Raw genomic sequence first — 23,212 nt, forward strand, 5'->3', positions numbered from 1 at the left:
CCATAGCATTTGGCTTTGAAAATCATAGGGGCCAAATTCCATGAGTTTTTACAATCAATGGAAGTAAAGCCTGGAACTTTAAAAATCAGTTGGTTCAGTTTTGGGAGAACCCAGAGGACATAGGAAATTAAGTCTCTGCCCTTAAGAGACAGCACAACAAATAAACATGGAGTTACAGCTTAGAATCAGCAGTTTGAAAAACACGTGGGGCTTAACAGGAGGGTTAGTTAGTAATCTCAGAGTTAGCTGAGGAACTTCTCCAGGAACAAAGGAGCTAGCAGGTGCCACTTTCCTCCTCTGCCCCAGCCAGCATAAACACATACAGCCACCTGTGGGAACCAGCATTCACTACCTAACTTGCTTACACCATATGCTGCCCCCTCCAGCTGGGCTTGTCTCCCTTCTGGTGTTGCTAGTCCCCTCCTACAGAAGACCTGCACAAACCTTGCCAAAACTGTGTCTCCTCACTGCATGATTTTCAGGGACTCAGTCCTGGCTGCTACAGTTGGTCATCACCCACAGAAGATGTGCATACCTTTTTAAAACTGTACCCCTGGGGGTGCCTGGGTGGCTCAGTCAGTTAAACATCTGCCTTTGGCTCAGTTCATGATTCTGGGGTTCCTGGGATCGAGCCCCACATCAGGCTCCCTGCTTCTCCCTCTGCCCCTCCCCATGCTTGTCCTTGCTCTCTCACTCTCAAATAAATAAATAAATAAATAAATAAAATCTTAAGAAAAAAAACCACAACTGTATCCCCTGCCCAGGCATGCTTTGCAGAGCTGCCCCAGCTGGCCGAGTCTCCACAGTGACTATGCATCCCTGTGGAAGAGGACAGGTGTGCACAGCTTGCAGGCACTGCAACCCTGCTTGCGTGTGCTTTACAAAACAGCTCAAGCAGTTGGGTTTCCACGACAACTGCATGTCTTCTGTGGAAGAAGACCAGGGCCACCTTGTTAAAAGTGTGGCCCCACCCACTACTTTAAAGAGCCAGAGACATAGCTGACTTTCCTAACACATATGAACAGACACAGAGTTAGGCAAAATGAGGAGACAGAGGAATGTGTCCCAAATGAAAGAACAGGACAAAATCACAGAAAGAGACCTAAGTGAAAATCAGATAAGTAATATACCTGATAGATAATTTAAAGTAATTCTCACTGGACTTGAGAAAAGAGTGAAGGACATCAGTGAAACCCTTAACACAGAGATAAAAAAGAGCCAAACACAGATGAAGAACGCAATAATTGAAATTAAAAATACACTAGATGGAATAAATAGCAGGCTGGAAGAAGCAGAAGAACGAATCAGCAACCTAGAGGACAGAGTAATGGAAAGTAATCAAGCTAAGCCGGTGAAAGAAAAAAATAAGCAAAAACAGAAGAAGCTTAGGGAACTCAATGACTCCATTAAGCATAATAACATTAGCATTATAGGGATCCCAGAAGAAGAAGAAGAGAGAAAAGGGATCAGAAAATTTATTTGAAGAAATAATAGCTGAAAAATTCCCAAATTTGAGGAAAGAAACAGAAATTCAGATCTGGGAGGAACCGAGATCCCCCAACAAAATCAATCCAAGAAGGACCACACCGAGACACACAGTAACTGAAATGGCAAAAAGCAGTGATAAAGAATTTTATAAGCAGCAAAACAGTTACATAAAGGGGAAATCCCACAAAGCTATCAGCAGATTTTTCAACAGAAACTTTGCAATCCAGAAGAGAGGATGATATATTCAAAGTGCTGAAAGGAAAAAACCTGCAGGAAAGAATACTCTATCCAGCAAGTCTATCATTCAGAATAGAAGAAGAGATAGTTTCCCAGACAAACAAAAGTTAAAAGAGGTCATGACCACTAAACCAGCCCTTTAAGAAACGTTAAAGGGGACTCTGTGAATAGAAAGGAAAAACCATAAGTAAGAGTTAAAAAAGTAGGAAGTACAAAAGTTGTAAAAATAAGGATATCTGTAAAAATCAGTCAAGGGACTCACAACATAAAATGAAGTATGATAAAATATACCTAAAATGTGAGGAGGAGAGGAGTAAGGAATGGGTTTAAACAATCATCAACTTCATACAGACTGCTATACGCAGATGTTATATACAAACCTAATGGTAACCACAAATCAAAAACCAGTAATAGATATACAAAAAATAAAGTGTATCACTAAAGAAAGCTAACTTATGGTGTGAAAAAAGCAACGGAAAAAAGGAACAAACACAAAACAATGACAATAAATAACAAAATGGAAATAAATACATATCTATCAATAATTACTTTGAATATAAATGGACTAAATGCTCCAATCAAAAGACATATGGTGATGGAATGGATAAAAAAACAAGACCCATCTATATGTTGCCTACAAGAGACTCACTTCAGACCTAAAGACACATGCAGGTTGAAGGTGAGGGGATAGAGAAACATTTATCATGCAAATGTATGTCAAAAGAAAACCACTATCGGTGTGCCTGGGTGGCTCAGTCGGCTAAGCATCTGCCTTCAGCTCAGGTCATGATCCGAGGGTCCTGGGATCAAGCCCCATGTCAGGCTCCCTGCTTGGTGGGGAGCCTGCTTCTCCCTCTCCCTCTGCTGCTCCCCCTGCTTGTGCTTGCTCTCTCTTTGTCAAATAAATAAGTAAAATCTTTAAAAAAAATGGATATTTCTCTTCTAAAAAAAAAAAAGAAAGCTAGTTTAGCAACACTTATATCAGACAAACTTTAAAACAAATACTGTAATAAGGACAAAGAAAGACACTACATAATAATAAAGACAGCAATTCAACAAGAGGATATACCAATTGTAAATATTTATATACCCAACATGGGAATACCCAAATATATAAAACTGTTAATAACAAACATAAAGGAAATAATTGATAGCAATACAATAATAATAGGGGACTTTAACATCCCATGTACAACAATGGACAGATCATCCAAACAGAAAATCAAGGAAACAGTGGCTTTGAATGACACATTGGACCAGATGGATTTAACAGACATATTCAGAACATTCCATCCTAAAACAGCAGAATACATTCTTTTCAAGTGCACACAAAACATTCTCCAGAAGAGATCACATAATAAGCCACAAAAGAAGCCTCAACAAATCCAAAAAAATTGAAGATATATGATGCATCTTTTCTGGCTATAATACTATAAAACTAGAAACCAACCACAAGAAAAAAATCTGGAAAGACCACAAATACATGTAGGTTAAATAACATGCTACTAAACAATGAATGGATCAACCAAAAAATCAAAGAAGAAATTAAAAATTACATGGAAACAAAAGAAAATGAACACAAAAGTCCAAAATCTTAGGGATGCTGCAAAAATGGATCTAAGAGGGAAGTTTATAGCAATACAGGCCTAACTCAAGAAGCAAGAAAATCTCAACTTAAATCTCAAAGAAAATCTCAACAACTTAAAGTTACATGTAAAGGAGCTAGAAGAAGAAGAACAAAAGCCAAACCCAGCAAAAGGAAGGAAACAATAAAGATTACAGCAGAAATAAATGATAGAGAAACTAAAAAATAATAGAACAGATCAATGAAACCAGGAGCTTTGAAAAGATCACCAAAATTGATAAAACCTCTGACTCATGAAAAAAAGAGAAAGTGGGGCACCTTGGTGGCTCAGTCAGTTAAGCATCTGACTCTTGGTCATGATCTTGGGGTCATGGGATCAAGCCCCACATTTGGGCTCTGTGCTCAGGGTGGAATCTGCTTGTCCCTCTCCCTCTTCCTCCCCCCATTTGTGTGCTCTCTCTCTCTCTCTCTCAGGTAAATAAATAAATAAAATCTTTAAAAAGAACAGAGAAAGCACCCAAACAAATTCAGAAATGAAAGAGAAGAAATAACAACCAACACTAGAGAAATACAATTATAAGAGAATATTACAAAAAGTTATATGCCAACAAACTGGACAACCTAGAAAAAATGAATAAATTCCTAGAAACATATAACCTCCCAAAACAGAACCAGTAAGAAATAGAAAATTTGAACAGACCGATTACCACCAATGAAATTGAATCAGTAATCAAAAAACTCCCAACAAGCTATACAGGTGAATTCTATCACACATTTAAAGAAGAGTTAATACTTATTCTTCTCCAACTTTTCAAAAAACAGAAGAGGAAGGAAAACTTCAAAATTCATTCTATGGGGCCAACATTACCCTGATACCAAAACCAGATAAAGACACCACACACAAAAAAGAGAACTATAGGCCAATATCGCTGATGAACATAGATGAAAAAATCCTCAACAAAATACTGGCAAATCGAATCCAACAATATATTTTAAAAATCATTCACAGTGATCAAGTGGGATTAATTCCCGGGATGCAAGGGTGCTTCAATATTTACAAATCAATCAACACAATACATCACATCAATAAGAGAAAGGATAAGGGTGCCAGGGTGGCTCAGATGGTTAAGTGTCTGCCTTCAGTTCAGGTCATGATCCCAGGGTCCTGGGATCAAGCCCCACATCGGGCTCCCTGGTTAGTGGGAGGTCTACTTCTCCCTCTGCCCCCTCCCCTGCTCATGGTCTCTCTCTCTCTCAAATAAATAAATAAAATCTTTTAAAAAATGAAAACCATAAAAACACTGATGAAAGACATTGAATATGACACAAAGAAATGGAAAAACATTCCATGCTTATGGATCTGAAGAATAAATATTGTTAAAATGTCCACAGTACCCAAAGCAATCTACACATTTAATGCAATCCCTGTCAAAATACTAACAACATTTTTCACAGAATTAGAACAAACAATCCTAAAATTTGTATGGAACCACAAAAGACCCCATATAGCCAAAGCAATCTTGAAAAAGAAAAATAAAACTGGAGGTATTACATTCCAGACTTCAAGTTATATTACAAAGCTGTAGTAATCAAAACAGGATGGCACAGCACAAAAACAGACACATAGATGAACAGAAAACAGAAAGCCCAGAAATAAACCCACATTGATATGGTCAATTAACCTTCAAGAAAGGAGGCAAGACTATGCAATGGGAAAAAGACAGTGTCTTCAACAAATGGTGCTGTGAAATCTGGAGAGCAACATGCAAAAGAATGAAACTGGACCACTTTCCCACATCATACACAAAAATAAACTCAAAGTGGATTAAAGATCTAAATGTGAGACCTGAAACCATAAACACCCTAGAAGAAAGTACAGGCAATAATTTTTCTGACATCAGCTGTAGTAACTATTTTTAGATATGTGTCCTGAGGCAAGGGAAATAAAAGCAAAAATAACCATTGGAACCACATCAAAATAAAAAGCTTCTGCATAGCAAAGAAAACAACCAAAAAAACTAAAAGGCAACCTACTGAATGGGAGAAGATATCTGCAAATGATATATCCAATAAAGGGTTAGTATTCAAAATATATAAAGAACTGATACAGCTCAACACCAAAACAAAAAACAAAAAAATATAATCTGATTAAAAATAGGTAGAAGATACGAACATTTTTCCAAAGAAGATATACAGATGGCCAAGAGGCACGTGAAAAGATGCTCAACATCACTCAACCTCAGGGAAAATGCAAATCAAAACTAAAATCAGATATCACCTCACACCTGTCAGAATGGCTGAAATCAGAAACACAGGAAACAAGTGTTGGCAAGGATGTGGAGAAAAAGGAACCCTCTTACACTGTTGGTGGGAATATAAATTGGTGTAGCCATTGTGGAAAACAGTATGTAGATTCCTTAAAAAATTAAAAATAGGACTATCTCACAAACCAGTAATTACACTACTTTGGGTAACTACCCAAAGCATAAAAAAATACTAATTCAAGGGCATACGTGCACCCCTATATTTATTGCAGCATTATTTACAATAGCCAAATTATGGTAGCAACCTAAGTGTCCATCGATTGATGAATGGATAAAGAACATGTGAATGGATAAAAAAGTATACAAACAGTATACTTACCTTTTTTTATTAAGTTTTTATAATTTTAATTCCAATATAGTTAATATACAGTGTTATATTAGTTTCAGGTGTAGAACAGAGTGATGAAACAATTCTATACATTACTTACTGCTCTTCATGATAAGTGTACTTTTTAATCCCCATCATCTATTTCACCCATCCCCCCACCCACCTCCCCTTTGGTAACCATCAGTTTGTTCTCTATCATTAAAATGAGCCTGTTTCTTGGTTTGTCTCTCACCCTTTTTTTTCCCCTATGCTCATTTGTTTTGTTTCTTAAATTCCACATATCAGTAAATCATATGGTATTTGTCTTCCTCTGACTGACTTATTTTACTTAGCATTATACTCTCTAGCTCCACCCATGCTGTTGCAAATGGCAAAATTTTATTCTTTTTTATGGCTGAATAATATTCCATTATATATATATACCACATCTTTATCCATTCACTTACTGAGGAACACTTCAGCTGTTCCCATAATTTGGCTATTGTAAATAGTGCTGCAATAAACATAGGAGTGCATGTATCCTCTTTGAATTAGTGTTTTTGTATTCTTTGGGTAAATGCCTAGTAGTGCAATTACTGAATCATAGGGTAGTTCTATTTTTAATTTTTTGAGGAACCTCCATACTGTTCTCCACAGTAGCTGTACTAGTCATTCCCACCAACAGTGCCCAAGAGTTCCTTTTTTTCCACAACCTCACCAATACTTGTTTATTTCTTGTGTTTTTTGAAGAGTACACTTATCTTGATGAGCACTGAGTAATACACAGAATTGCTGAATCACTATATTGTACACCTGAAATGAATATAACACTATATGTTTACTACACTGGAATTAAAATTTTTAAAGAATCCTAGTTAACTAGAAATAGAAAGGAACATCTATTCAATAGTGAATTAGACCCTTAAAAAATGAAGTAGGGCAAGAAAAGATATACACACACACACACACACACACACACACACACACATATATAAGGATTGGAGTTAAGGAAATAACATAGGGGTGCCTGGCTAGTTCAGTTGGAAGAGCATGTGGCTCTTGATCTCAGGATCATGAGTTCAAGCCCCACGTTGGGTGTAGAGATTACTTAAATAAATAAACATTAAAAAAAACTATCATTAGTCCTTATTTGAAAATATTTCTAGGTAATTCAAAATAATACTTTAATTACTGGATAGAAAAATCAGTAGACAAAATTGCTGCTTAGAAAAAACAATATATAATATTTTTTTTTCCTTCATGCTAGCAACTAGCAGGTAGAAAATAAAAATCTTAAAAGGATACCATTTGCAATGGAATAAAAGTATTACGACTTGGGAACAATGCTAATTCTAAATATAAGATTGTATGGAGAGAATTTTAATAGTTTAAGTTTCAAAGAAGACCTAAAAATACAGGAATTGAAAGATTCAACATTGTCACAAGATGTTGAGCTTCATGACTGATCATGAAGAATTAACTGGTACAGAACTTGCTCTTCAACAGTAAACAACTAGAAACCTGGACAAAAGATTTGAGACAACTGTTTTCAGACAACTACCAGAGGCTGTAAGCTGCACAATTCTCAGAGCACAGAAAGAGCCAGGAGATGTTCAAATTCCACCCAGCCAGAGGTGAGAGACGCCACTGAGCAACAAGGCAACCAACAGAAATCCCAGAGGGGCAAAGTTGTTTTTTTTTTTAAGATTTTATTTATTTGACAGAGAGCGTGAGAGAGCACAAGCAGAGGGAGCAGTAGAAGGAGAGGGAGAAACAATCTCCTAGAAGGAGAGGGAGAAACAGGCTCCCCATGGAGCAGGGAGCCCAACGTGGGGCTCGATCCCAGGACCCTGGGATCATGACCTGAGCTGAAGGCAGACGCTTAACCATCTGAGCCACCCAGGCACCCCAAGGGGCAAAGATTTAATATTAAAGCTAAACTTGCCCTTGAGTAAAGGCTGGTCTAGGCACACTCTAATAAAACTTAAAATAATCCTTGAAAATATCAAGTTGAGGGGCGCCCAGGTGGCTCAGTCGGTTGAGTACTTGGCTCTTGATTTTGGCTCAGGTCATGGCTCATGGCTAGGTCATGATTTCAGGGTCCTGGGATCCAGTCAGGCTCCAGGCTCAGCGAGCGGGGAGTCTGCTTGTTCCTCTCCCTTGGCCCCTCCCCCTGCTCGTGTTCACGCTCTCAAATAAATAAAATCTTTTAAAAATTTTAGAAAAAGGGGCGCCTGGGTGGCTCAGTCATTAGGCATCTGTCTTCAGCTCAGGTCATGACCCCAGGGTCCTGGGATGGAGCCCTGCATCAGGCTCCCTGCTCTGCGGGAAGCCTGCTTCTCCCTCTCCCACTCCCCCCTGCTTGTGTTCCCTTTCTTGCTGTGTCTCTCTCTGTTAAATAAATAAATAGAACCTTTAAAAAAATTTAGAAAAAAGAAAATATCAAGTTGATTCACAACTAACCTAATAACCCGTGTGCCAAAACAAACTTCAAAACTCTGAAAAAGAGAACAAAATGCAAATATTTAACAACATAACGTTTGGAACATCTAATATCAAATAAAAAATCACTAGACACAGAAAAAAGCAACAAGTTGTAAACCAGAAAAAGATGTTAAAATGATATGTAATATAAAATATGTATATTCCAAATATATAAAATATTATAATATTCATATATACATAATATATGCACATATATAACATAGACACACATGTTTTATACATGCACACGTCTTTTAGTTCCAGCTCTTTTCACTTTTCACTGAACTTCAGTGCCAATGTCACTAGACTTCCTGATGATACAGAAGTGATCTCTTTGTCTACATAAAATTTTCTTCTCTCCATGTTTTATAATTAAACAAAACAACATAAATACTAGTGAGTATGGAAAGGTACATTCTACAAACTTTGTTTACTCATGTGTATCAAACCCTTCAAGAGTAAAAAAAAGAAAAAGCGAAACTTTTTTCTCCCTATATTTTCTTTGGCTTTAGCTATTCTTAGTATATTCATTATCCTGTATCTCAAGGTTTTGCATGCAGTAGTGTGCTGTAATTTGATCATGAGAACCAATTCTTAAATATTTAGGAATTTTGCAATCTTATTGCTAAACTGTTGGTAGATCGAACTCAGCTATTTTATTGGGGGTATTTACACTACAAAAATTGACAAACAGTAAAAATCAGGGGTTTATTTCATCATGCTGGTGTGCCCAAATAATGGCAGTATGCTATAAACAACTGTGCATTTTCTAGTTTAAAACGTATCCCCTAGAGAGTCAGGAAACTATGACCTACAGGTCAAATGTGTCCTGCCACATGTTTTCGTGAATAAAGTTTTATTAGAACCCACCCATTTGTCCTTTTGTTTACATATTATCAATGGCTAATTTTATGCTATAACAGCACAGTTGAATAGTCATGACAGAGAGCCTAAAATATTTATATCTGGCTCTTTACTGAAGAAGATATGGTAAACAAAAGCTATATTGAGCAGAGGTAACAGACTTGCCAAATAATAATAAATTATAGTTTGAATAGAATTCATCAGAAACTTCCATCTTAGAAAAGTGCTTTTTACATATTCTTATACACAATAAAGCCTAAATCTTACAACCATTTATTTTTTTTATACTCTAAGATGTCTAACAACAGCGTACATTTGGTAGAATAACCCACTTCTTTTTTTTTTTTAAGATTTTATTTGACAGAGAGAGAGAGAGAGAACACAAGCAGGGGGAGTAGGAGAGGGAAAAGCAGGCTTCCCGCTGAGCAGGAAGCCCGATGTGGGACTGGATCCCAGGACCCTGGGATCATGACCTGAGCCAAAGGCAGATGCCTAACAACTGAGCCACCCAGGCACCCTAGAATAACCCATTTCTGTTAAAAGGGTAAAAAATTATATTCATATTTATGCATAAATATTTTGGAGAAGATACACAAGAAACTGGTAACATTAGTTGCCCCTGAAAAGAGGAACTGGGTGACTCGTGGACAGGGCAAAAAGGAGAGTTTTCACTGAATATCCTTTTGCATTTCTTGAATTTTAAACCATGTATTTGTATGACCTATTTAAAAAATAAATAACAGGTTTAAAAATTATTGGCTAAGAGGAGAGTTAGGAATCTCAATCCTTTCTTCTAAGAGGCATCCTGGTATAGTAGAAAGCACTGTTTCAGGAGTTTAAAAAAAGAAGGAGGAGGAGGAGAAGAGGAGGAGGAGGAGGAGAAGAGGAAGGAGGAAGAGAAGAGGAGGAGGAGGAGAAGAGGAGAAGAGGAGGAGGAGAGGAGGAGGAGGAGAAGAGAGGCGGAGGAGAAGAGGAAGGAGGAGGAGGAGGAGAAGAGGAAGGAGGAAGAGGAGGAGAAGGAGGAGGAGGAGGAAGGAAGGAAGAGAGAGAAGAAAGAAGAAAGAAGACGACGACGACACGGTTCCAAAACCTGATCTGCTACTTACTAGCTTTGTGACATTGGCCAAGTTCCTTAAGTTAGCTGAATCTCAGCTTGGACATTAATAAAATCAGTATAACAAAAGCTACTTTGTGAGGATTAGACATTATATAAAACTGCCTTGTACTTACTAAATGGTAGCTATTATTATGCGGATTTCAATTATCCTTGCTATCCATTACCACCAATTATGTGTTGGATGTTGATTAAAGGGAACCTGAGGTATGAATGAGGTCTAAGATAGTATTAATTTACAGATATCAACTAACTACCTGTGGGGGGAAAACCAATCAGTCTTTTAAAAATTGTACTCAGGTGCTTTTTGGATCTTCAAGTGTGAAAGTCCAAGGGTTTTTTAAAGCTTCTTAAGGACTATCCCAAGACATCAAGCAATCATTGGCATTTAATAATGATCCCAAGTCCACAATGCAATTTCATATTGGTTCTCTCTCCTTCTTCACTTTACTTCCCCTTTCCTACCCCTGTTTCTTGGAAATGCTTGCCCTAATAAAGTAATAGCACATGAGTCTTTTGCCTCAGGTTATGTATACTTTGGGGGGAAACTCAAGCTAAGACTGGGGCCTGCCTAATACTACTGAAGAGAGTCTGGGACTGTATAGCTGATACTGTTGGTGCCCTGCCCATATGCCTTCACACCTTAGTATTAACAGGGCTTGCTTTCTTGACTGCCAGCATTTGCATCTCTTGCTCTGTTGGAGGGCTTTCTTTACCATCTTCAGTCAGTATTTTCTCCCATTGTATGAGATGTCTTTTACTTTCTTGATGGTATAGTTCTCCCCAGAAAAGTTTTTAATTTTGATGAAGTCCAATTTTTCAAATTTATTTTTTTTATCACTTGTCCTTTTGGAGTTGTATCTCAGAGATCATTGTCTAACCCAAGTTCACTAAGATTTACTACTATGCGTTCTTCTAGTGGTTTTACAGCTTTTTTACATTTAAGTCTATGATCCATTTTTAGTTAATTTTTGTGTAGGGTTCAGGTAGGGGTCTAATTTCATTCTTTCACATGTGGATAATCAGTTGTCCCAGCACCATTTGTTGAAAACATTATTTTCTCCATGAATTAGCTTGGCACCCTTGGGGAAAATCAATTGACCGTAAATGGAAGGGTTTATATCTGGATTCTCCATTTTACTCCATTGATCTATAGGTCTACCCTTATGCCATCACCACAGTGTCTTGATTACTATAGTTTTGTAGTAAAGTTTGAAATTGGGAAGTGTGAGTCCTCCAACTTTGGACTTCTTTTTCAAGATTGTTTTGGCTGTCATCTTTGCTTTCTGATTTATACTTTTTGGATCTTTAAGAAATCCTTTTGGGGGGTGCCTGGGTGGCTCAGTTGGTTAAGTGTCTGCCTTCGGTCATAATCTCAGGGTCCTGGGATCGAATCCCACATTGGGCTCCCTGCTCAGTGGGGAGCCTGCTTCTCCTTCTGCCTGCCTCTCTCCCTGCTTGTATGCTCTCTCTCTCTCTCTCTGTCAAATCAATCAATCAATCAATCTTAAAAAAAAAATCCTTTTGGACTCCAAAGCCAGAAAATATTTTCCTATATGGTTTTCAAGAAGTTTTATCATTTGCCCTTCTCATTCCAATTACTGATGTATTTGGAATTTATTCTAGTGCCTGGTAGAACGTAGGGATTTAATGTCATGATTTTAAATTGTATTAACACTTTTTTTTTAAGTCCATTTTTTCTTTCACTGATCCACAAAAAAAGTCTGTCACAAATCAAGTTTCCATATAGGTGCAGTTCTGTTTAGGTATCCTGTTCTATTCTATTGGTCACTTTTTCTATCCCTTAACCAGAGCCACACTGCCTTATTACACCCTTTTTTTAGGTATCACAAGTAAGATTTTTTATGTCACCATTAAATGTCTGAATTTTAAACAGATTCTTGGACTGCTGGCTCATATCCATCAACTTATTCAACTTTAGCACCAGTCTCATTCCAGTAGCTTTTTTTTTTTAGTAGCTTTTACAAAACTACTACCTTCACCATGAAGCTCCATGAGCTCTCCCAATTCAAAGTTGGGCTTCTTCAGCATTTTTACTTTTCTAACAAAGACACCATGGAGAGGATAAATAGATTGGCAAGCCTTTTCTATGTCTTTTTCCAATGCTGTCTGAAATCAATTTATTGACTACTTCTTTCAAGTCATTTGTCTGTAACTCTTGCATCATGATTTCCATCATCTTTTTCCAAATTTGGTGGACCTGTTGGTGCTGAGCATAAGAGGTCTTCTGAATATGACTGTTGTGTTAAAACCAACACAAAATAGATAAAGCAAATAACCATCAGTATTCTTGACATCAACATCAGCTTCAATCAGGGTCTGCCATTTTTTTACCATGGAGCACATTTTGTCACGGGTAAGACCCACGCCATGGAATTAGTCAGGCAGTTTTTGCCCTGAACAACCTCAGTAATTAGCTTGAATTTTTGAAATGCAACTTCATCATTCTGCAGGATCAGCAAGGCTCACTTCAAAAACACAACCCTCAAGGCCATTAGATGTGATTTTGGTTCCTTGAGTTCTTGTGACTAGTGTTTTTCCAATATTTCTTATACTGAACATAGCTGGTGCTTTCACATCATACCAATCTTTTTTTTTTTTAAGATTTTTATTTATTTATTTGACAGGGAGAGAGACAGCGAGAGAGGGAACACAAGCAGGAAGAGTGGGAGAGGGAGAAGCAGGCTTCCTGCTGAGCAGGGAGCCTGATGTGGGGCTCAATCTCAGGACCCTGGGATTATGACCCAAGCCGAAGGCAGACACTTATGGACTGAGCCACCCAGGCGCCCCCATACCAATATTTCTTAGAAAATGGATCAACCACTTTCTTCTTGACTCTCTTTTTGCCACCTTTTGTAAGGCGTATGTTCTTGCCAACAGCTATGACGCTGCTCAGGAAGCCAAAAGGCTTAATCACGATAGTTTTTTAATAAGGTAACCTGTAAGGCAAATCTCCCCACCTTGTTCTTCTTCATAATTATATATATGGCTCTTACATATAAATTATAGATATAGTCTAACAAGTTACACACACACAAACACACACTAATTTCATCTGGATTTTGATTGGAATTGCACCGAATGTATAGATCATTTTGGGAAGAAATTATTTAAAAAAAATATTGAGTCTTATAATCAATAAACATGATTCATTTACTTAGATTGGGCCACAGTGTTCCAGAGTTCCAGGGGTGTCTTTCTCACCCCAAGACCCACTTAGATCTTTTCTCCTTTATGCTACCTGTCTTGTTCCTGAGCTTAACAAGAATGTTTTCAGTATATCAAATTAAGAATAATGTTAGCTGCTGTATTTGTCAGGTAACTTTATCTGGTTAGAATGGTCCTTTTTATTCGTTTATTAAGAAGCTTTTTCAAAAAATTATAAATCTGTTGAATTTAATCAAACATTTTATTTTTTTAAAGATTTTATTTTTTTATTTATTTGACAGAGAGAGAGAGACAGCTAGAGAGGGAACACAAGCAGGGGGAGTGGGAGAGGGAGAAGCAGGCTCCTGGCCGAGCAGGGAGCCCAATGAGGGGCTCGATCCCAGGACCCTGGGATCATGACCTGAGCCGAAGGCAGACGCTTAACGACTGAGCCACCCAGGTGCCCCAAACATATTTTGGTTTTAATGTTAAACTAATCCTGGATTTGAGATATACCCATCCTGGTAATGATGTAGTATCTCCTTTGCATACTGTCAGATTCCATTTTCTAACTGAACTTATTTAGGATTTTCACTAAGGTCATGACAAGTCCTCTATTTTCTTAGGTTATACTGATATCAGGGTTATACTCGCTTTATTTTTTAAAAGTTAGGGAGTTGATCTTTTTCTATTCACTTATATAATTTGTATACTATTGGAATTGTAAGGTCCTTGACTGATAGAACTCTGGGTCTGAAGTTTGCTTTGCACGAAGATTTTAATTTACTGATAATTTATATTGTGGCTACAGAACTACTATTCAGAGGTTCAATTTTTTCTTGAGATAGGAAGAACTTCTGCAGGAAGTCATATTTTCTAAAACTATCAATTTTAATCTAATTTTCAAAAAAATTAGCATAAATTTAATCTTTTTAATGTTAGAAGCATGTCTAAGCCCCCCTTTTCATTTTTATTGTTTATTTGCTCATTCTGCTTTTTTCTTGACAACCTTGCTAGAAGTTTGCTGCCTTTAGTATTCTTTTACATTGGCCTTGTATAATTTGTTTACATTTTCTTCTCTTATTCTGTTTCCCTCCTACTGTTTTGTTTATTGTTTCTTTTCTTTTCTAACTTCTTAAGTTTTATGCTTTCGGCATTAATTTCTAGCCTTTCTTCATTTCTAATAGAAGCATTTAAGACAATAAGTTTCCCTCTAAGCTCTGTTTGCAGTAGTTTTTCAGTTATAGAATTTCCATTTAGCTCTGTGTTTCTAGTTTCCATTTTTCTGCTGAGATTCCCCATCTGTTCATTCACACTTTTAAAGGAAAACTCCACCTTTTTCTTTAAATCCTTGAACGTATTTATAATAACTGCTTTAAAGTCCACATCTATTTATTCCAACATCTGCGATCATCTTTGTTTCTACTATTTTGTCTCTTGATTAATGGTCACTAGTTTCCCCACTTCTTGAGTTGCTTGTCTAGTAATTTCTTCCTTGTGTAAAACAATTTTGGCTGTTACACTGTGAGGAACTGTATTATACTGTCTTTATTTAAAGAGTGTTGAGTTTTGGGCGCCTGGGTGGCTCAGTCGGTTAAGCGACTGCCTTCGGCTCAGGTCATGATCCTGGAGTCCCGGGATCGAGTCCCGCATCGGGCTCCCTGCTCGGCAGGGAGTCTGCTTCTCCCTCTGACCCTCCTCCCTCTCATGCTCTCTGTCTCTCATTGTCTCTCTCGCAAATAAATAAAGTCTTAAAAAAAAAAATTAAAAAAAAAATATTCTTTAAAGAGTGTTGAGTTTTGTTCAGGCAGGCTGTAGATTACAGGGATTCACCTTGATCCTATTCGGGTTTGGCCTATAGTACAGGGTCAATGCCCAAGGTACTCGATAAGATCTCTCTAGTGTGAATGGATTGAAATTCCACAATCTTCCAGCACTGGCGTTTGTGTTAAGTTTTCAGTCACTACTGGTAGGCCTCACATGGTCTCGCTTGTGTATGTGCAGCCAAACACTTAGCCATACTCCTGAAGATAACCTTCCCACAGACCTTTAAGATTCCCTCCCTCACAGCTCAACCATCTGGGGTATACTGACCCACAAATTGCAGCCATCTCAGCAGCTCAAACTCTGATCTCTGCCTCTTTTATTTAGCAATATTGCTGCTCTGCACTTGGGCTCACCTTCCCACCCCACACACCAGAAAGTGCCCCCATTTAGAACAGCAAGGCAAATATAAAGGTCACCTTATACGTTTCCTTTATCTTAAGGATCATTTCCCCATACTATCATCCACTGCCTGAAAACAATTTGTTCATATATTTTGCTACTTTATGGTTGTTGATGGCATGAGGCCAAGCCCAATATCAGTTACTCCATCATGTCTAGAAGCAGTGATCTGCATCATTTTTTAATATGCAGTATTTTTATCCTTCAGTTTAAAGATCTTCAAATTTCCATTATTTTGATTCATGAGTGTGTTTTTTTTTTTTTTTTTTAAAGATTTTATTTTTTTATTTGAGACAGAGAGAATGAGAGGGAGGAGGGTCAGAGGGAGAAGCAGACTCCCCGCTGAGCAGGGAGCCTGATGTGGGACTCGATCCCGGGACTCCAGGATCATGACCCGAGCCGAAGGCAGTCGCTTAACCAACTGAGCCACCCAGGCGCCCTCATGAGTGTGTTTCTTAGTCTTGAAACATACGAAGTTTTTATAATTATTTTTTCAGTACAGATTTTTTATTTTATCCCATTGTGATCAAAGAATGTAACATGTATGATACCATTCCTTTGAAATTTGTTCAGACTTCCTTTATAGCCCAATATATGGTCACAAATATATTTTTTTAAGTATAGAACATTGCGGGTTTTTTTTTTTTTAAAGATTTTATTTATTTATCTGAGAGAGAGCGTACGGACAGGAGGGGATGGGGCAGAGGGAGAGGGAGAGGGAGAGGAAGCAGACTCCCTGCTGAGCAGGGAGCCCAATGCAGGGCTTGATCCCAGGACCCTGGGATCATGACCCAAGCTGAAGGCAGCCACTTAACCAACTGAGCCACCCAGGTGCCCCTATAGGGTCACAAATATTATCAAAATTATTCCACTCGAAAGAATATATATTCTGCAGTTTTTGGGTGGAATGGTCTATATGTGTCCATTCAAACAAACACATTAATTTGTTTTGTTCAAATTTTCTATAATCTTGTCAATTTTGCTTTTTTGTGTGCTTGATGTATCACTGAGAAATAGGTGTTGAAATCTCTCATTATGATTGTGGTATTTGTCTCTAACTCCTTGTTGTTCCTGGTGATTTGATCCTTTTATCATATCAGTGACCCTCTTTAGTAACGCTTTTTGCTTTCAAATCTTGCATTTTCTGGTATTAATAGATTTATACTAGCTTTATTTTGCTTAGTATTTACCTGATATATATTTTCTACTCCTTTATTTTCAATTTTCCTATATTCTTATTTCTAGCTCTATCTTTTGTGAAGATTGAAAAACATTTGTAGACATTCAGTTCAAACCTGTTTCATCACTGTGAAACAGGTGTCCCCCAGCAACATTTGGCAATAATAGCTTGTGATAAAATATGCTTCTTCCTTCATAATAGTTTTCTCCTTTTTTTGTTCCATTTTGGAAATTGATACAACACAAGGAAGATTAGTAGCCAGAGGAAAGGAAGTTATTGAGTTATTAGAACCCAATGAAGAAAAATAAAGTATAAGAAATGAAGAAAATTCAAGCTATGGGAATGATCTTCAGATGAAATCAGATCTTACATGAGAGATCAAAGGATTAAAGAAAAGAAGTTATGGTTTTACAATCTATAAGAAGAGGAGAAAAAGAAAAAGGAAAAAAAAGAAAGAAAGAGGAGGCTTCAAGCTATGCAATTTAAAGCTGGAACACCAGGATAACACTCAAGACCTGGCCTAAAAAGATCTGAAATGCCCAAGAATAGGAAAGTGAAAGACCACTGAAAGGGTATAAATATCATCCAGAATTTAAAAAGCAAGACTTAGGGATCAAGTTATAAGCATGATTTTGATGAGAACCTGTATTTGCACATCTATGTGTAATCTATACCCTGAGATTTTTGTATTCTAAATGGCTTATTGTGTAGGCTATGTGCCGGTCAACTATGATTCATGATTTTCCTTCCCAAACTTCCTCATCCTCCAGTATTCCTTATTTAAATAAATGGCATCCACCCATTTCCTTAAGCCAGAAATCTGGAAGTCATCTTTGATTCATCTTTCCCTCACAATCAAATCCTACTGATTTTGTCTCTTAAATATCTCTTGAATCAGTTCACTTTTTCCTCCTCCTCTTTGCCAACCCCATAGTTTGTTTCCTCCAATTGTCTCCTCTTTCCCCACATATATTACTTGTGCGCCATCCTCGCCTCCATTCTGCAGATAGTACCTAAAATTATCTTTTAAAAGTGCAAGTGATTATGTCACTTCCCTGCTTAGACATACAAAACAAGAAACAAACAAAAAATTTCAATGGCTTTCCATTACTCTCAGAATAAAGACCAAACCCTTAATAAGGCCTCTGAGATCTGGATTTTGTCTCTCTACACTGTAGCCATGTTGGCTTTCCTTTCAATACCTCAAAATCAATCAGCGCTAGTCCCTCTGCCTAAATCACTTTCCCTTATACTCTTTGCTTAGCCAACTCCTCATTTTTCATGTTTTAGCTTTGATATCTCTAAAACCCATTCTGATCCCCAAAATACATTACCTAGTCCCCTGCTGGAAGCTCCCAAAGCATCCCGTACTACTTTTGCGTAAACTCAGTGCATTTGTGAATACTTGTATAATGTTGGTCTCCCTTGAGGACTGGAATTGTCTTATCCCTCTTTGTATCTCCAGTCCCTAGCTGGAATGACCCTAGCTGGTGAATGACCAACTCACTAAAAGATTGAATGAATAAATGATGATCGAGCAAAGAATCTGTGACAGGACAGAGCAGTGTAAAGTACCTTCAGTCCTCAGGTTGAAATCTAAGGAAATTCTCCCTTCAGAGGAGGATTAGCAATTAAAACAGGAAACATTTTCAAAGGCACCATGAATGGTTCTATTACTATTATTTTTCCCTTTGCTCAAGTTTTTGCTGAGAAGAACTAGGCTCACGAATTTGGTATGCCCAAAACATACCAGTAAAATGGAGAAGGAAAATAATCTGTGTCTCCATTTTTTTGAGATGAGGAAATTAAGGTTCATAGATCAAAATTACTGTTTACAGTCTCACAGTAGTTTGGTGACCTGTGAATTATGATGCCATGTTTTCTGTGTTTGACACTAAGTTATGGCCACGATTCCAAAATTGTTTTTATGATTAGATAAGGCCTATGATTTAGATAGTCTGATACTGAAAAATTAATCATTCTGAATCCTAAAATCCTAAAAATATTTCTAACTTAATGTCAGCATCATGCAGTAATTCTTCCTTCCTGAGGTAATCTATTCTCAAAATAGAGATTTTGCCTCATATAACCAGGATCATAACTAGAGTGAACTAAATTATGAAAACAAAACATTTTTATGCACCATATTTCCAAGTTATCTGTGTCATGGAAGTGCAATTTGTAATTCTCTTTTCTTTGGCCACAGCTCTTCCAACATAGCTTTCCAACACTGTCATATATTTTCTTCTAAACATTATGTTCTACTTGTGTGACTAACACTGACAAATTTGTAACAAGAGTCTTCCTTGACCAGCCTGTCACCACTTCCCCTAAATGCAGGGTGGTTCTAAGTGAGTGATCTTTCAGAGACACTCCTCGTTGGTGTCTGGGCGTTACCCCACAATCTAGCCAAATTACTTTTAGAGTTCAGTAAGCTCTTTGGGCTGAACAAGGCTGATTTCATTTTTTGCTTCAATCACAATCATCTAATTGCTGAGACTCTCCGTCATCTTAAGGAAAAACTGAGAATTTACTGAAAATGTTTGTGCAATGTAGCTTAGTTGTATGGCAACAGAAAGTAAATCACTGAAAAAACAAATTTTTTAGCGGAATAATCATGATAAGTATATGACTAAGAAAGGTCTCTATTTAAATTGTACTTCACATCTAGCCAATTACTTGAAAAAAATAAAGTATTTTTAAACTGGTTCTCTAATACTCAAAACTTTTAAATTGCTTGTGGATATATTTTGTGCAGCTTATTAATTTTTTTCATTCTCAACATAGCAAAATCCTATGAGAATTATTAGCAATTGAAGTTATATTTAAATTAAAGTCATCACTAAGTTTTACTTCTCAATCGGTAATTTTTATAAGGAATTTATATGTCTAATCACTTTAAAGGTAATGATAAGAGGGATAAAAAGTAAGATACAATTAAAAGTTTAACAAATAATTGGAAAGATAAGACTAACATACAGAGTGCAATTATGTAGTGATGAACAAAACAATCTGTAATCAAGTGCTGTATTGTATAGGAGCTAGTCAGTGAGGATGTAGAGAAACAAGTTAAAACAGTGTTTCTGAGGAGGTAAATTGGTAAAACCTTTTTTTTTTTTTAAAGAAATTGAGAGTACTTATTAAATTCTTTATATGATTTTTCTTTTCCAAAATGCTGATATAAAATCTGGATGTCAGCTTTACAACCAGTTTTAATTTTCATTTTTAATTATTTTCATGCAAACTTTTAAACATACACAAAAATAGGAAAATGTATCTTCATGTTCACATCACCAAGTCAACTAATAGTTTTATTTTCTTGGGATGCTCTCCCTGTAAAGATATTCACAAGAAGGCTCCTGGGTGGGGGCGCCTGGGTGGCTCAGTCGTTAAGCATCTGCCTTTGGCTCAGGTCATGATCCCAGGGTCCTGGGATCAAGCCTGGCGTTGGGCTCCCTGCTCCGCGGGAAGCCTGTTTCTCCCTCTCCCACTCTCCCTGCTTGTGTTCCCTCTCTCGCTATCTCTATCAAATAAATAAATAAAATCTTAAAAAAAAAAAAAAAAGAAGGCTCCTGGCTGGCTCAGCCAGTTAAGCATCTGCCTTTGGCCCAGGTCATGATCCCAGAGTCCCAAGGACAGAGTCCTGCGTTGGTCTCCCTGCTTAAGTGGGGAGTCTGCTGGTCCCTCTGACCCTCCCCTCTCTCGTGCTTTCTCTCTCTCTCTCAAATAAATAAATAAAATCTTTATTTTTATTTTTTTTTTTTTTAAGATTTTATTTATTTGCGAGAGAGAGAATGAGAGACAGAGAGCATGAGAGGGAGGAGGGTCAGAGGGAGAAGCAGACTCCCCGCCGAGCAGGGAGCCCGATGCGGGACTCGATCCCGGGACTCCAGGATCATGACCTGAGCCGAAGGCAGTCGCTTAACCAACTGAGCCACCCAGGCGCCCTAAATAAAATCTTTAAAGAAAATAGTCAATGAATGAATTAATATGTATTGATATGGGGAGATGTCCATGATACATGAAGCTTAAAAAAAAAACAACATAAAAACTGCAACACAGTTTGGATAATTTACCATACTACAGGGAAAAAGGTGGACTTGACAGAGGTAGTAGCACTCACCAAATATTCTGCACTCCACATTCCACATGTCCACAGTTTACTTGTAGCAGGGCAGGGCTATGATTATGAGTTCTGACTAGTAAATTGTAAGCGGAAGTGGAGTATGTCAATTTTGGACTGAGGCAGTAAAAAAGTCCACGCATGATTTTATAGTCTCTTTTCATTGCTGTGGTGACTAAAAGCACCATGTATTGCAGAGTGTGACCACAACAGGGTAGAATCTCCATTACCATGGGCCCGTGAGTGACTGCATGGAGAAAATGCCCTGCCAATCTGCGTAAGATATCCAGCATTAGCAAGAAATAAATTTTTGTTATGTTAAGCCACTGAGATTTGGGTGGATTGTTTGTTATTGCAATATAATCTAGTCTATCTTGACTAACACATGTACACAAATTAGCATTTATCAAGTACTTACTATATGCTAATAACCCTGCTGAATGCTTCTTATTAAATCCTTGTAAAACCTTATGAACCAGTAATATTACTCTAAATTGAGGAAACTGAGGCAGTGTGAGGACCAATAACTTGTCCAGGGTGGCCAGCGAAATGGAGAAGCTGGAAATGAAACCAGGCAGTCTGGATTAAGATCTACCAAAATGTTAGTAGTAATTATCCCTGAGGGTAGGATTGTGGGGAGTGATCATTCTTTGTTCTGTGTTTCTGTAATGTTACAGATTTTAAAATAATCATTTATTACCTTTGCAATAAGCAATATATAAATAAATATGCAGATAAACTATATGTTAGTGGGGCGCCTGGGTGGCTCAGTTGGTTAAGCAACTGCCTTCAGCTCAGGTCATGATCCTGGAGTCCCAGGATCAAGTCCCGCATCGGGCTTTCTGCTCAGTGGGGAGTCTGCTTCTTCCTCTGACCCTTGCCCCTCTCATACACTCTCTCTCTCACTCTCTCTCTCTCAAATAAATAAAATCTTAAAAAACAACAACAACAAAAAACTATATGTTAGCTACTTAAAGACTGAATTCAGAGATGGAAGTCAAGTGACACTGGAGAATGGTATAACCAAGGAATGCCTAAACATGACTCTGCCACCCATAGCCATACATGGTTTTATAAGTGAGTTCCAGCAAATAAGGTGAATCATATTATATTTCACAATAAAATTGGTTTAGTTTTGGAGTAGGGGCCAGAGGGGGGGGAATTAATAATATTAAGGATATTAAGGAATTAATAAAATGGTCATGCCCACAGCAGGATGAACATTGTAGTTCTGGGAACGTTTTTCAGGTTTTCTAGTACTTAATAGCACTCTTTAAAAGAAAAGTAATAATAATAAAACAATTCCTTGTAGCTAAAAATGGCCTTATTAAATGTACATTTTAAATGTTTTATTCAATAATATTTAGACAAAATATATATGGCATAATCCTTAATAATCAAGTGTACATGTAGTTTTTCTGGCTGCCCAGGATCTGAATTTGGAAATTCAACAGTGTATGACTCCTGATAGGAGGAAACTAAAAGACCAAAATACTGGTTGCCCCAGACTCTGGGCAGCTAGCTGTTCTGGGCTGCCTAGACCCTCTTGGCTCTCTCATTTTCTGAGCCTGGTTGGTTCTCCAGCCTTCTCACTGATTTTGTAAACTAACGATCAATCCTTCCACGGTTGGTTTCTTTTGCCTGGAAGCAAGAACCTGAATACCAAGCAGGAGCTACAAGCAGCTATATAAGGTGAAGGAATAGTATCTAGGCGAAAATGAGCCACCTTTGAAAGTCTAAATAACAAGACATATATTGTTAGCTATAACATGATAGTAAATGCCATAAATTCATTGCAATTAAATTAGAGATATTTTCCACACCACCACATTTCTCATGAGTTTGATCCTTTGTTTCCTTTCCAGGAATTTCTGTCATATCTGCGTATTCCCTAACTCCACACATAAATCTCCTTATGCTTAACCACCAGTCCTCTTTCATTTATAACATCACACTTTCAAAAAAGTGTCATTATGTTACATGATCTATGCAATAGTAAAAATGCTGTAAATCTGTGGTTTAACATTATAAAAAAACAAATTACGGAACCATTTTATTAGGTTAAGTTCAAAAGTCTTCATAACACAGCCTCACCTATAAGAAAATGAAATT

At 37.4% G+C, this 23,212-nt stretch overlaps 1 long non-coding RNA gene and 1 pseudogene across 7 annotated transcripts in view; both read right to left on the minus strand.

Moving 5' to 3' along the window:
- The window catches only part of LOC115941665 (uncharacterized), a 188,306-nt gene that overhangs the window by 143,076 nt on the left and 22,018 nt on the right, over positions 1–23,212 (minus strand). The gene's annotated exons all lie outside the window — the stretch shown is intronic.
- LOC102734662 (small ribosomal subunit protein eS1 pseudogene) lies at positions 10,682–14,873 on the minus strand (annotated as a pseudogene).

Source organism: Leptonychotes weddellii, chromosome 9 (genome assembly GCF_054177405.1).
Source record: "Leptonychotes weddellii isolate Sample4059 chromosome 9, ASM5417740v2, whole genome shotgun sequence".
Classification (NCBI taxonomy): Eukaryota; Metazoa; Chordata; class Mammalia; order Carnivora; family Phocidae; genus Leptonychotes; species Leptonychotes weddellii.